General features: G+C 50.1%; 1 pseudogene; it reads left to right on the forward strand.

Annotated features, from left to right (window-relative positions):
* The first annotated feature begins 1,462 nt into the window (after positions 1–1,462).
* LOC119331784 lies at positions 1,463–2,663 on the forward strand (annotated as a pseudogene).
* The last annotated feature ends 10,031 nt before the right edge of the window (positions 2,664–12,694 follow it).

Here is a 12,694-nt window from a genome sequence, read left to right on the forward strand (position 1 = left end):
TTGCCGGCTGCTGATTACTGTAGCCGTGCTTCTGATGACGCGGGCTTGGTCATGGGGTCGTGGCAATAGTCCCGCCGCCTGGCGGGCGATCACTAGTGCCACTCCCCATCACATCTTGATTAATGGTGCATGGGGCCCAGGGGAGGGCTCGGCTGACTCCCCGGGCCGACTCCTGACGGATCCGACTGGCGGTCCTCTCGCCGTCTCCTAGGGTCTCACTGCCTGGTGGGACCTGCTGCTTCCGGGCCGTTCAGACAAGCTGTCGTGGGCGCAGGACTCGGTACTGTGGTGCTGATGTCAGGGCCGGCAGCGCAACAGTGCCACGCCGCACAGAGATCTTCCCGAGTACGGCGTGCTGTGGCTACGCCTGCCCTTGGTAAGGGGCGGGAGTGGGCTTCACTGTAGCCACACCCCTGCCCCGTCCCCTTCGATGAGGTCATGGGTTTGTTGGAGTCGCTGGCCGACTCCCCAAAGCCGGCTTATCTGGAAGTCGTTCCTGGGACTCGGCCGTGAGCGGGCAGTCGGCCGCCCTGCCGTCGACTCCTCAGGAGGCGGCTCTTCGCCCTGGGGTCTTGAGGGGCGCAGCCTGCCCCGATGTCTTGAAAGGTTATGGGACTCAGATTGGCCTACCCGTGGCCCATTACTCCGACAAATGTGCAGCCAACGAACTTCCGTCTAGATAAAGAATGGTTTTCAGAAGTAAAGGGAACCTTTCTTTCGAGCTTACATGCAGTTTGCATCACTGCTGCATTGATCTCTTGGAACAGCTATGTCATCCTTTCAGCCCCGGAACAATGGTCTGCGTATGTGCTGCTTAGTGCCTTTGCTACTTCGTCATGCAAAGTAGTTCTCGTCCGTGCAGATGCATGACTGAACGCATCGATGTCCGTCAGTTGACGACCCGGCCTCATCTCACCGTTGCAATCAGGCCATTGCCACCGTACGTTCCTCGCTGGCTCTGCCGCCCTACGTCGACCAGGAGGGACACAGAAACGATGACCGCACGACTGTGATCTTTAATTTGCATGCAGGATAGGGTTGCCCCGTCAAAAACACTCCAGCATTAACCTGATGCATGTGAGGTTATTCTCTTGATGCAATCATGAGCCAAATCAGATCATTGCGTTCCTATCCTGTGATGAGAGACATGATAGATTCATGGCATGTTACCATATGGACGACACACTGGTCATGAACTAGCCTCGGCGCCATCTAATTTTTATCGCCATTTTTGTTGCATTATTTGACTTGTTTGCTTAGCTGCGGTTGCGTACGTTTGATCATTGAGGCGGTTGTATGGAGGTGGAAGTTAGCACATGCTTTCATACGCAGCAACCAGGTTGTCACGCTGACACAATGCACTAAGTCTACGTCACCTGACATCTATAAGTATTAAGTAGAGGGAGTTGCAAGGACAAAGATCACTCAACTACTAGGGCCAAAACATTCTTATCTGCAGCCACATAGTAACTGGGGTGCTTAATTCTATCTTGTAATCAGCTAAGGTCCATGGCGACCAGGTCTTTGCTGCTCCCTATGGCCCTGCTGGTTCTTGCAGCTAGCTCGGCTGCGGTGGCTCAGCTGGAGATCGGCTTCTACACCAAGACATGCCCCGACACGCCGAGAAGATCGTCCGCCAGGAGATGGCCAAATTCATCGCCGCCACGCCCAGCCTGGCCGGCCCGCTGCTCCGGCTCCATTTCCACGACTGCTTCGTCAGGGTAAGTCGTCGTTGTGCACTTGTCCTGTCTCACGTACAAACCTACATTATGCACACAAACACTAAGAAACATCCATGCAACGCGAAATTGCAGGGTTGTGACGCCTCTGTCCTGCTCGAATCCACCGACGGCAAGGTGGCGGAGAAGGACGCCAAGCCGAACAAGAGCCTGCGAGGGTTCGGCTCCGTGGAGCGCGTGAAGGCCAAGCTCGAGGCCGCGTGCCCGGGCATCGTCTCCTGCGCCGACGTGCTCACCCTCATGTCCCGCGACGCAGTCGTGCTGGCCAAGGGCCCCTTCTGGCCAGTGGCGTTGGGAAGGAGAGACGGCAGGGTGTCCCGTGCCACAGAGGCCATTAACGAGCTGCCCCCGGCCTCCGGCGACGTCCCTCTGCTCGCCAAGATCTTCGCCTCCAAGGGCCTCGACCTCAAGGACCTCGTCGTCCTCTCCGGCGCTCACACGCTCGGCACAGCGCACTGCCCGTCCTTCACCGACCGGCTCTATAACACCACCAGCGAGAACGGTACCTCTGGCCTCGTCGACCCGTCTCTAGACAGCGAGTACGCTGACAAGCTGAGGCTCAAGTGCAAGAGCGTTGATGACCGCACCATGCTGTCTGAGATGGACCCCGGGAGCTTCAAGACCTTTGATACCAGCTACTACCGCCACGTCGCCAAGCGGAGGGGTCTCTTCCGCTCCGACGCGGCGCTCCTCTTCGACGCCACCACCAATGACTATGTCCAGCGCATCGCCACGGGCAAGTTCGACGGCGAGTTCTTCAGGGACTTCAGCGAGTCCATGATCAAGATGGGCGACGTTGGCGTGCTCACCGGGGCCGAGGGAGAGATCAGGAAGAAGTGCTATGTCCTCAATTAGTGTTTGTTCATTCTTTACTGTAAGGGGATGCGTTCGATAATGGTCGTGTGGAACTATTTATTGTAGTAGTGTGACTTATTATTGAGTAAAAATCATTTATTCACATACTCTAATGATCTGCTCCAAAGCTTGTCCACCTCCTCCTCGGCAATAGTCCGTCACAAAGCCATGATACTAATAGATTTGCAGATTGTGATTCTGTGACGCCCCGATAATTAGGTTACAGTAATCCCACGTTAACGATGCCACGTCATCACGGTTACTATTGTTAATCTCGCGTTAGTTCAAAATCGATTCAAATTCAAAATTGAATTAAAGGCAAACAACAAAAGTTTTCAAACTTTAAAACTAAAATTTCTGGGGTGTGCCAAGTAATGCAAAGTTAATTGTGGTGAGGAAACCTCACTTTTATAAAATGTTTTAATACTCTAAAATGATTAAAACAGTAGTTGAAACGATTAAATAAGTACCTTTGATATTTTATAAAATTATAAACTATTTTATTTTGCGGTGAAACTTTTTAGGGTAGTGGGTTACTTTGAAACACTATTTTTTAGAGCTAAGTGTATATTTTACTAAAACTAAAATAATTAGAAATAAAGTAAACAGTAAAAAGTAGATAAACCAAAAAGAACAGAAAAGTAAAAAAACAAAAAAAAAACCCGGCCAACTGGGCCAAACGGCCTAGCCGGCCAGCCCTCTAACCTAGCCGGCCCACCCCACTCCGTTAACTCCCCTGGGCGACCGAACCCAAACCCTAGCGCACCCCATTCCCCCACTCGTCCCACCCCGCGCGTCTTCCTCGCTCCCCCCGATCTGGATCGGGGGAAACGGCGCCCCGACACCGCCGCCTCATCCCTATGCCCCGTCGCCGGCAGGCGCCGCCCGTCTCCGCCGGCGCCTCCTCGTCGACTCCCCTCACCGCCTCCTCAACCCTCCTCCCCGACCGACCTCCTGGCGCCTCTGCTTCCTCCCGGCGCCGCCCCGCCATCGCCGCCTCGACCCCGACTCCGTCACCCGAAGCCGTCCCGGACGCCGTCAGACTTCCCTGTCTACGCACGTCGTCCCCGTCCACCTCCTCGTTCCCCCGCTGCCCGAACCCCTGCAGCACCCCTGTGAGCCGCCGCCTCCCCTCCTCACTCCCTCTCTCCCGTCGTTGACCCCCCCCCTCACCACGCACGTGCCTCGCTCGCGGCCGCGGTCACCGCCTCTGCGGCCCCCTCCCCGTGCGCACCCAGCGCCGCGCTCGCGCCCCCTGCCTCACCGTGCGGACGCGCCCGATGTCGGCCTTGCGCCGTTCGCGCCCGCGTCGTGCGCCCGTTAGCCGTCCATCGCGCATGTGCACCGCCCGCACTCACCCATCTCGCTGTGCTGCCGCTCGCGGCCGTGCTCGCCGCGCGCCCTCCACCACGGCCCTCCGCTCCCTTGTCGGAGCTCACGATCGCTGATGTTGCAGTGGTTGTGCTCCTCCAGCCCCTCGTCGCACCGCTGCACTACTCCCCTGCTGCTCCGCCCGGTGGCGGCCCGCCGGAGCTCCACGCCGGAGCGCCGGCACTCGGTCCCGCCAGCCGCTCCACAGCGCCCTCCCAGGCAAAGCACCCGCGCACCCGCAGCGCCCCTGCGCATGTAACCTGCTAGCACCGGCGCCCGCTTTGGCCTTTGGCCCTATGACGAATGGGGCCCACTGCCAGAACAAATAAAAAAATAATAATAAATTAACAATAAAATTAATTAATTAATTATCTAAATAATTAACTTAATTAATCCTGTTTAGTTAGCTAATTAACTTAATTAACCTATGTTAGTTAACCTAATAACCTAATTAGTCTTTTAATCTGTTAGGTTAGTAAAACGGTGTATGACAAGGGGGCCCCACCCCCTGTTGACCAGTCAAAGTTTGACTGGTCAACTGGGACCCCTTGGACCCACATGGCAGCCCCTCTGGTACACTTATGTGTACCCAGAGCTGGGTGCATGTAGCAATTCACATTTATTTCGAATTAAAATAATCTGATAATTTTAGAATATGAATTAAAACTTTAAAAATTAATATAAAATAAACCGTAGCTCAGATGAAAAAACTTTGTACATGAAAGTTGCTCAGAACGACAAGACAAACCCGAATACGCAGCCCGTTCATCCGCCACGCATCCCTAGCATAGCGAACACGCAACTTTCCCCTCCGGCTCCTCTGCCCGAAAACGCGAAACACCGGGGATAATTTTCCGGATGTTCCCCCCCTTCATCGGTACCACCTCGTACCGCGTTAGGGCACACCTAGCATCACGCTTTGTCATGTCATGCATCGTCATGCATTTGTTTGCATTATATTTATTGTTTCTTCCCCCTCTTCTCTCGCTAGACAACGAGACCGACGCCGCTGCTACCCAGTACGACTGCGGTGTTGACGACCACTCTCTCTTGCCAGAGCAACCAGGCAAGCCCCCCCCCTTGATCACCAGATATCACCTACTCTCCTCTATACTGCTTGCATTAGAATAGTGTAGCCTGTTACTGCTTTCCGTTAATCCTATTCTGATGCATAGCCTATCATTGTTGCTACAACTGTTGATACCTTACCTGCAATCCTAATGCTTAGTATAGGATGCTAGTATATCATCAATGGCCCTACATTCTTGTATGTCTGCCATGCTATACTATCGGGCCGCGATCACTTGGGAGGTGGTCACGGGTATATACTTATACATAATATATGATACTTGTGGTGATTAAAGTCGGGTCGGCTCGTAGGAGTACCCGCGAGTGATTCCGATGTTGGGGGCTGAAGGGGTAGGTGGCTCCATCCTGATAGAGGTGGGCCTGAGTTCCCGAAGGCCCCCGACGGTTACTTTGTGGCGGAGCGACAGGGCAGGTTGAGACCACCTAGGAGAGAGGTGGGCCTGGCCCTGGTCGGCGTCCGTGGTTATTTCAAAATAACACGCATAACGAGATCTTGGTATTTGATCTGAGTCTGGCTACTGGCCTATATGCACTAACCATCTACGCGGGGACAATTATGGGCACTCGACGTCGTGGTATCAGCCGAAGCCTTCGTGACGTCAGTGACTGAGTGTCGCGTGCCGGGTTGGACTGCGTAACGCAACTTCCTTTGTAATGGAGGTTGCTAGGTCTGCTCACCGGCCGCGTACGCAACGTGCAGGTGTGCAATGGGCGATGGGCCCAGACCCCTGTGCCATAGGATTTAGACCGGCGTGCTGACCTCTCTGTTGTGCCTAGGTAGGGCTGCGACGTTTTGATCTTCCGAGGCCGGGCATGACCCAGGAAAGTGTGTCCCGCCAAATGGGATCGAGCGTGTTGGGTTATGTGGTGCACCCCTGCAGGGAAGTTGATCTATTCGAATAGTTGTGTCCCTCGATAAAAGGACGACCCAGAGTTGTACCTTGACCTTCTAACAACTAGAACCGGATACTTAATAAAACACACCCTTCCAAGTGGCAAATACAACCGGTGATCGCTCTCTCACAGGGCGACGAGGGGAGGATCATCGGTTAGGATTATGCTATGCGATGTTACTTGGTGAACTTACCATCTACTCTCTTCTCCTGCTGCAAAATGAAGGTTACCAGAAGCGTAGTCTTCGACAGGACTAGCTATCCCCCTCTTATTCCGGCATTCTGCAGTTCAGTCCACATATGATAGCCTTATTCCAGTTGATACCAATGCATACATATGTAGTGTAGCTCCTTGCTTGCGAGTACTTTGGATGAGTAACTCACGATTGCTTTTCTTCCCCTTTTCCCCTTTCCTATATCCGATTGCTGCAACCAAACGATGGAGCCCAGGAGCCAGATGCCACTGTCAATGACGACTACTACTACTCGGGAGGTGCCTGTTACTACGTGCAGCCCGCTGACGGCGACCAGGAGTAGTTTAGGAGGATCCCAGGCAGGAGGCCTGCGCCTCGTTCGATCTGTATCCCTGTTTGTGCTAGCCTTCTTAAGGCAAACTTGTTTAACTTATGTCTGTACTCAGATATTGTTGCTTCCGCTGACTCGTCTATGATCGAGCTCTTGTATTCGAGCCCTCGAGGCCCCTGGCTTGTAATATGATGCTTGTATGACTTATTTTATTTGTAGAGTTGTGTTGTGATATCTTCCCGTGAGTCCCTGATCTTGATCGTACATGTTTGCGTGTATGATTAGTGTACGGTCAAATTGGGGGCGTCACAGATTCTACATGATGTTCTAGAAGAGGATGTTTACACAAGACAACCACTAGTGATTTTGAAGATAAAAATGCACCACATCATGTGTACAAAGTCGATAAAGTCTTGTATGGACTAAAGCAAGTACTTATTTCATGAATATGTTGTGTGTGTATCTCCATATTGATAGGTCATAGAAAGTACAAGCAGCAAGTCTCAACCAACATACACACAGAGAGCCGAGAGACATCCTCTTTCCTAGAAGGAAGAGTGTGAGTTGAGTCGAGGGAGAAGAGGGTGCAAACTAATTAAAACCAGGGTTGCAGGTAAAATCCTATCTAACCCTTTAGCACCAGCACTCCATCGAAGATGACAGCATTGTGGTGCTTCCAGATTTCCCAGATAGTGAGGAGGGGGGATGTTTGTGGCCCCTGACCACCAGTTGAAGAAGCAAACTGTGTCATCAAGGGGGTGGATGGTGATGCGGCTCCAAGACAAAATCCCTTGCCATCAGATTCGAAGGAATATGCATCCAACGAGGATGTGATGTAGGTTCTCAGCTTCCTGAAAACAACGGACACAAAGAGGGTCATGTTGGAGTCGACAACTTGCCAGTCGATCCGACATTTGTTTTGGGAGGCCAACCACTCCATCATAGAAGATGAGAAAAAGCAATCCTTTAGTCAGTAGAATCAGTAACTATACTACACAAATAGTTCAATATCAACCAACAAATCAAGCAATAACCAAATAGAAAGAATGATAATATGAAATACGAAGATATCAACACAGTCGGAGTCACGAGGCTCGCTAATGCCCAGTGGATTAGGATCTGAGCAAACTTAGTTTGGATGATGGAATATTCGTTGTTCTGATTGCTCTTAGAGATAAAACTTGTAAATTTGCTAGGGTTTTTTTCAATCACGGCAAACCATATGCACATTGTATATCTTTTCTTATTTTTTATACGATGTTTTTGCCATTTTATTCTAGAAAACATTGGCAATTTTCTTAACCTGCTATTTCTAGTACATGGCAAAATGAAGAGAAAATGTTTTCACACAAAACATGGCAATTTTTGTAAAGCACATGACAAATTTCGGCAAAACTTTACAAATTTGGCAAAAAGTAAAATAAAATGGCAAAATTCATTGTTGTACCATGGCAAAAAATCTTACTTTTCATGATTGCAAATTTGTCTTTATATGATGGCAATTTTTTCTGTTACCATGGCGAATTATATTTGTGGACCAGGGCAAATTCTTCTTTTCTTACTTTTAATGATCGAAAAATTATTTTAGTGCCATAGCTATTTTATTTTTTGTAACATGGAAAATTATACTATTGGAGCATGGAAAATTATTTATTTTCTTACTTTTCATGGTGATAAATTTAATTTAGTACCATGGCAATTTTATTTTTTGTGACATGGCAAATTATATTTTTCATCCATGGCAAACTTATTTTTGTATATCATCATTATGTTCATTTTTTATCATACAATGGTATATTCTTGTTGAGTAAATTATTTCTCTGGACCATGGCACTTTTATCATGCACATCATTGCGAATTTATTGAACAAACCAGGGTTAACTCCCTCACCGCCGCCGAGGGTCTCTGTCGGGCGAAGCCCAAGCAGTGCCGGTGGTTGTGAGGCCTTCGATGGGTGCGGCTCCTCTCCCTCCCTGGCGGTGGCATGGCTCCGATGTGGTGGTGGCGGTGCTGCTCGGTGATGGGTGTGGCGGGGTGCTCCGCCCGGTGGTGTGCCCCAGCTTGCAGCGATGGCTTGGGCTGTAGATCCCTCCAATCTGATCTAGGTGGGCTGGTGGAGCTCGGCCCAAAGAAGCGGTCGACTGATGCGGCCTAGGGCTTTGGTTGGCAGGCTTCAGGCCATGGATGTTGGCAGGCAGGTGGCGGCGGGCCGGATCGGGGCGGGATGGGGGCCTGCCGCCCTGAAAATAAGTGTGGTTGTCCTCGTGCTCTTTTCGCATCATGGCAATGTCCTACATGATCGGTCCTCCTCGATTTGGTCATCGATGTGTTCCAGACTGCTGCTGGAGATCCTGCCCAAGATATCCAGATCGAATAGAATTCGGTCGTGTACGCCATATCAGCTTAAGAGGTTCCATGACAACGTGGCGCAAAGCTCTATTGTTTGTTGACATCATGGGACATGTCGGCTTCTCGATTTCTATGGTGTAGAAAGTTGTGTAGAAGGTCATGGTGGCTCAGATCGGGGGATCGATTAGACGAACAGAGCCTTTGAGGCGATGGAGTTAGCTAGGTGTTTGATAACTCTCAGGAAGAGCAGTGTCAAATGGGGGTGGCAATACTGGAGGAATTCATTTTTTGTGGTGCTCCTGGGGTACCGAGCGTGACTTTCATGGTGAAAACCTAAGGTTTGGCCTTCATTGCCTGTGCCTGGACATTGAAAATCTAAGGTCTGGCCTTCATTGGTTGTGTGTGACAATTGCCTTGCTGAAGGAATTGTTCTGAGAGCTCGGAGTTCTCCATCGTGAAAACCTAAGATCTTGGATGAGACAATGATGGTGCTTGTGCATTGTTTCCTTTTTGGAGGCGTTGCTTTTGAAGCCCTTTTATATTTTACAGGTGTTGTATTTAGTTGTGGTTTGTGTGTATCTGCTGAGAGAAGTCGATCGCTGTGGCGGAACCTTTGTTTTTTTCCTTTTTTCTTTTCTTTTTTTCTTCGGCTGTGTGTAGCCTGGATGTCGTTTTACGACATATTATAAGTGCAGAGACTGGATGTAGTTGATATCTGTGTGATATTAAATATTCTTCTTTTCAAAAAAATTGAAGGGAATGATGATCGGGCTGGACCGCTGGAGGCCCAGTAAAGGGGCCTGCATCGAGGGTGTTCGCACGTGGAGGTGTACCATATTAGCAAACTAAAATGTCTGCTCGTCCCCCGTCCTGCATCGAACGATTCGTTCGATGGGTCTCCGTCCCCGGGCCAAGATTAATGTTGATGCAACGGTAACGAGGAATGTAGACCCTTCCCTGCAAAAAAAAACGAGGAATGTAGACCCGGGTGCTGTAACTCCGATTGGCCAAGACCATGATGGCCTATTTTTGGGTGCTTCACTCATTGTAACTAGTGGAATCATAGATCCTGCAACACTTGAAGCAATTGTTGTTAGGCAAGTTTTGGCTCTCTCAAAAGACCTGCACGTGCAAAGGATTCATGTCGCGTCTGAATGCAAGGTAGTGGCTGACGACATAAAGCAATGTAGCACTAAGCGGCATGGAGCAATCATTCGGCAAATCATAGAGCACTCTAGTGTTTTTACTCCAACGTTGCTATACACACGACGTCCTGTGCACGATTTACGGACGATACTATTAATCAAGCCGTTGGTGTCAATCAAGCTCTCTGCAGGACACCGTTCGATTGCACATCGTGCATGTATCGTCCATGCACCAGTCGTCCACAAAGTAGTTTCGCTTTTACTCTTTGTAATTCATTCATGAGTTTAGGAGCTCGAATTTCGAGACCCAAAATTTAGCGAAGCATGCTTTACACTGTGATCTTTTTTGTCCCTGTAAACATCGTGACAGATCAATAATGTCTCAAAAGAACAATAAAAAAACCTCCCTCCCCCTGCGATCGTGAGATGTATATTCAAGTCCTTAATATATTTACATGCAATAGTGTTACAATTCCTTGAAAACAAAAGTGTGCAGCTAATTAACGAACTTCCGTCTAGATAAAGAATGGTTTTCAGAAGTAAACGGAACATTTCTACCGAGAGCTTGCTGCGTGCATGCAGTTTGCATCGCTGCTGGATGCGGCTGATCTCTTGGAACAACAATGTCATGCAGTTCCTATTTTGTTTCTATGTCAGCCAGAAACGCCAACATCCATGGCGTTTTCATGTGGATTAGAAACGCGGCATACCTCAACGTTTCAATGTGGAGCAGAAACGCGGCATACCTCGGCGTTTTTATGTGTCGCAGCAACGCCGCGGGATCTGGCGTTTTTAAAAGGATTAGATCATGAAATACTTTCAAGTCAAGTTCATTTTGCGACAAAGATCATTGTGAAAGTCAGAACAATGATTTCGGCACCGGAACAATGGTGTGCGTACGTGCTGCTTAGTGCCTTCGCTACTTCGTCATGCAAAGTAGTTCTCGTCCGTGCAGACGCATGACTGAACGCATCGATGTCCGTCGGTTGACGACCCGGCCTCATTTCCCCGTTGCTATCAGGCCATTGCCACCGTACGTCGTTGTTCCTCGCTGGCTCTGCCGCCCTACGTCGACCAGGAGGGACACAGAAGCTATCACCGCATGACTGGGATCTTTAATTTGCATGCAGGATAAGGTTGCCCCGTCAAAAAAACTCCAGCCTTAACCTGACGTAAGAGTCCCTAAGTAGGTGTAGCATTGCTGCTTAACCTGACGCATGTGAGGTTATTCTCTCGATGCAATCATGAGCCTAATCAGATCATTGTGTTCCTATCCAGTGACGATGAGACAGATGATAGATTCAAGGCATGTTACCATGGACGACACACTGGTCATGAACTGGCCTCGGCGCCATCTATTTTTTATCGCCATTCCTGCTGCATTAATTGACTGGTTCGCTTAGCCACGGTTGCGTACGTTTGATCATTGAGGCGGTTGTATGGAGGTGGAAGCTAGCACATGCTTGCATACGCAGCAACCAGGTTGTCACGCTGACACAATGCACCAAGTCTACGTCACCTGACATCTAGTGCCAAAACATTCTTGTCTGCAGCCACGTAGTAACTGCTAACTGGTGTTAATTCTATCATGTAATCAACTAACCTTGGCCTCCCTCATGGACCCCGTAATCAGCTAATGTCCATGGCGATCAGGTTTTTACTGCTCCGTGTGGCCGAGTGAATTACAAAAACCATTGACATTAAAGGCTAGGGTTGCAGAAACCACACTTCTACAGTTTTGTGTCAAAAAACACTAATTCTGAGGCTAATTTTTTGAAAAAACATTAGTAGTCCGTTTCGCTCGTTTTAATCACGTTTATGACAGCTGGGACCCGCTGCACAGGCTGACTTGACACAATATAACGGATTGCAAATAGACATAATAGAACGGACTACACTGTAAAAGAGCCTAAGAGGATAAGGTCATTTTTTCACATTAAGAAAAAGAGGATTATGTTCTATCTCCCTCCTGTGACCGTTGACTCATGCCCGCTGGTCGGTGGAGCTCGAGCTTGCCAGCAGCACCTCACCTACAACATGGCCGCCTGGCCGCCGGCACCGCTGCTCGCGCGCACGCGCAGCTGGCGCGGCTGCTGCTCGCTCAAGTGAACGGCTTCTGCTGCTCGCTCCCGTCGCCGCTGCTGCTCGTGGTCGGCGCCGCTGCTGCATATGGCAGGTCGATAGGGAGGCGCACCAGAGAGCTCCGCCGCCGCCGCCCCTAGTAGTGCCCCACATCGGCCTCCGCCGCGCCCGCAAAAGCTGTCGCTGTCGGCCATCAGAAGCTGCTGGTGCCGGCCCTCCGATACCCACGGCGGCTACGGCTCCAGCGGCCGCGAGAGCTGCTGCTCCGGTGCGAAGGGGGAAGCGCTAAGGGCAGCAAGGGCAGGCACGTCGGTCTCTCGTGGGCTGGCCGCGCACGGGGAGGGAGTGGCCGCCGGCCTCCACCATGGGAGATGAAGGTCGCGAGGACCCGATTAAGTTTTTTCAGGGGTCATTATGTAAAACAAAATTGTGTCCGGATGTCCTTGGCTTTTTAGTTTGCCACCTCACCCTGTCCAGCGGGACCCACATGCCATAATCGTGCTCAAAATGGCCTAAGCCATCGACTAGTGTTTTTTTTTTGCAAAAAATTAGGCTCAAAATTAATGATTTTTGGCACAAAACTGTAGAAGTGTGATTTCTGCAAACCCTACCCTTCAATGTAGATGTTTTCTGCAATTCACTCCCT

This window comes from Triticum dicoccoides, chromosome 7A, assembly GCF_002162155.2.
Source record: "Triticum dicoccoides isolate Atlit2015 ecotype Zavitan chromosome 7A, WEW_v2.0, whole genome shotgun sequence".
Taxonomy (NCBI): Eukaryota; Viridiplantae; Streptophyta; class Magnoliopsida; order Poales; family Poaceae; genus Triticum; species Triticum dicoccoides.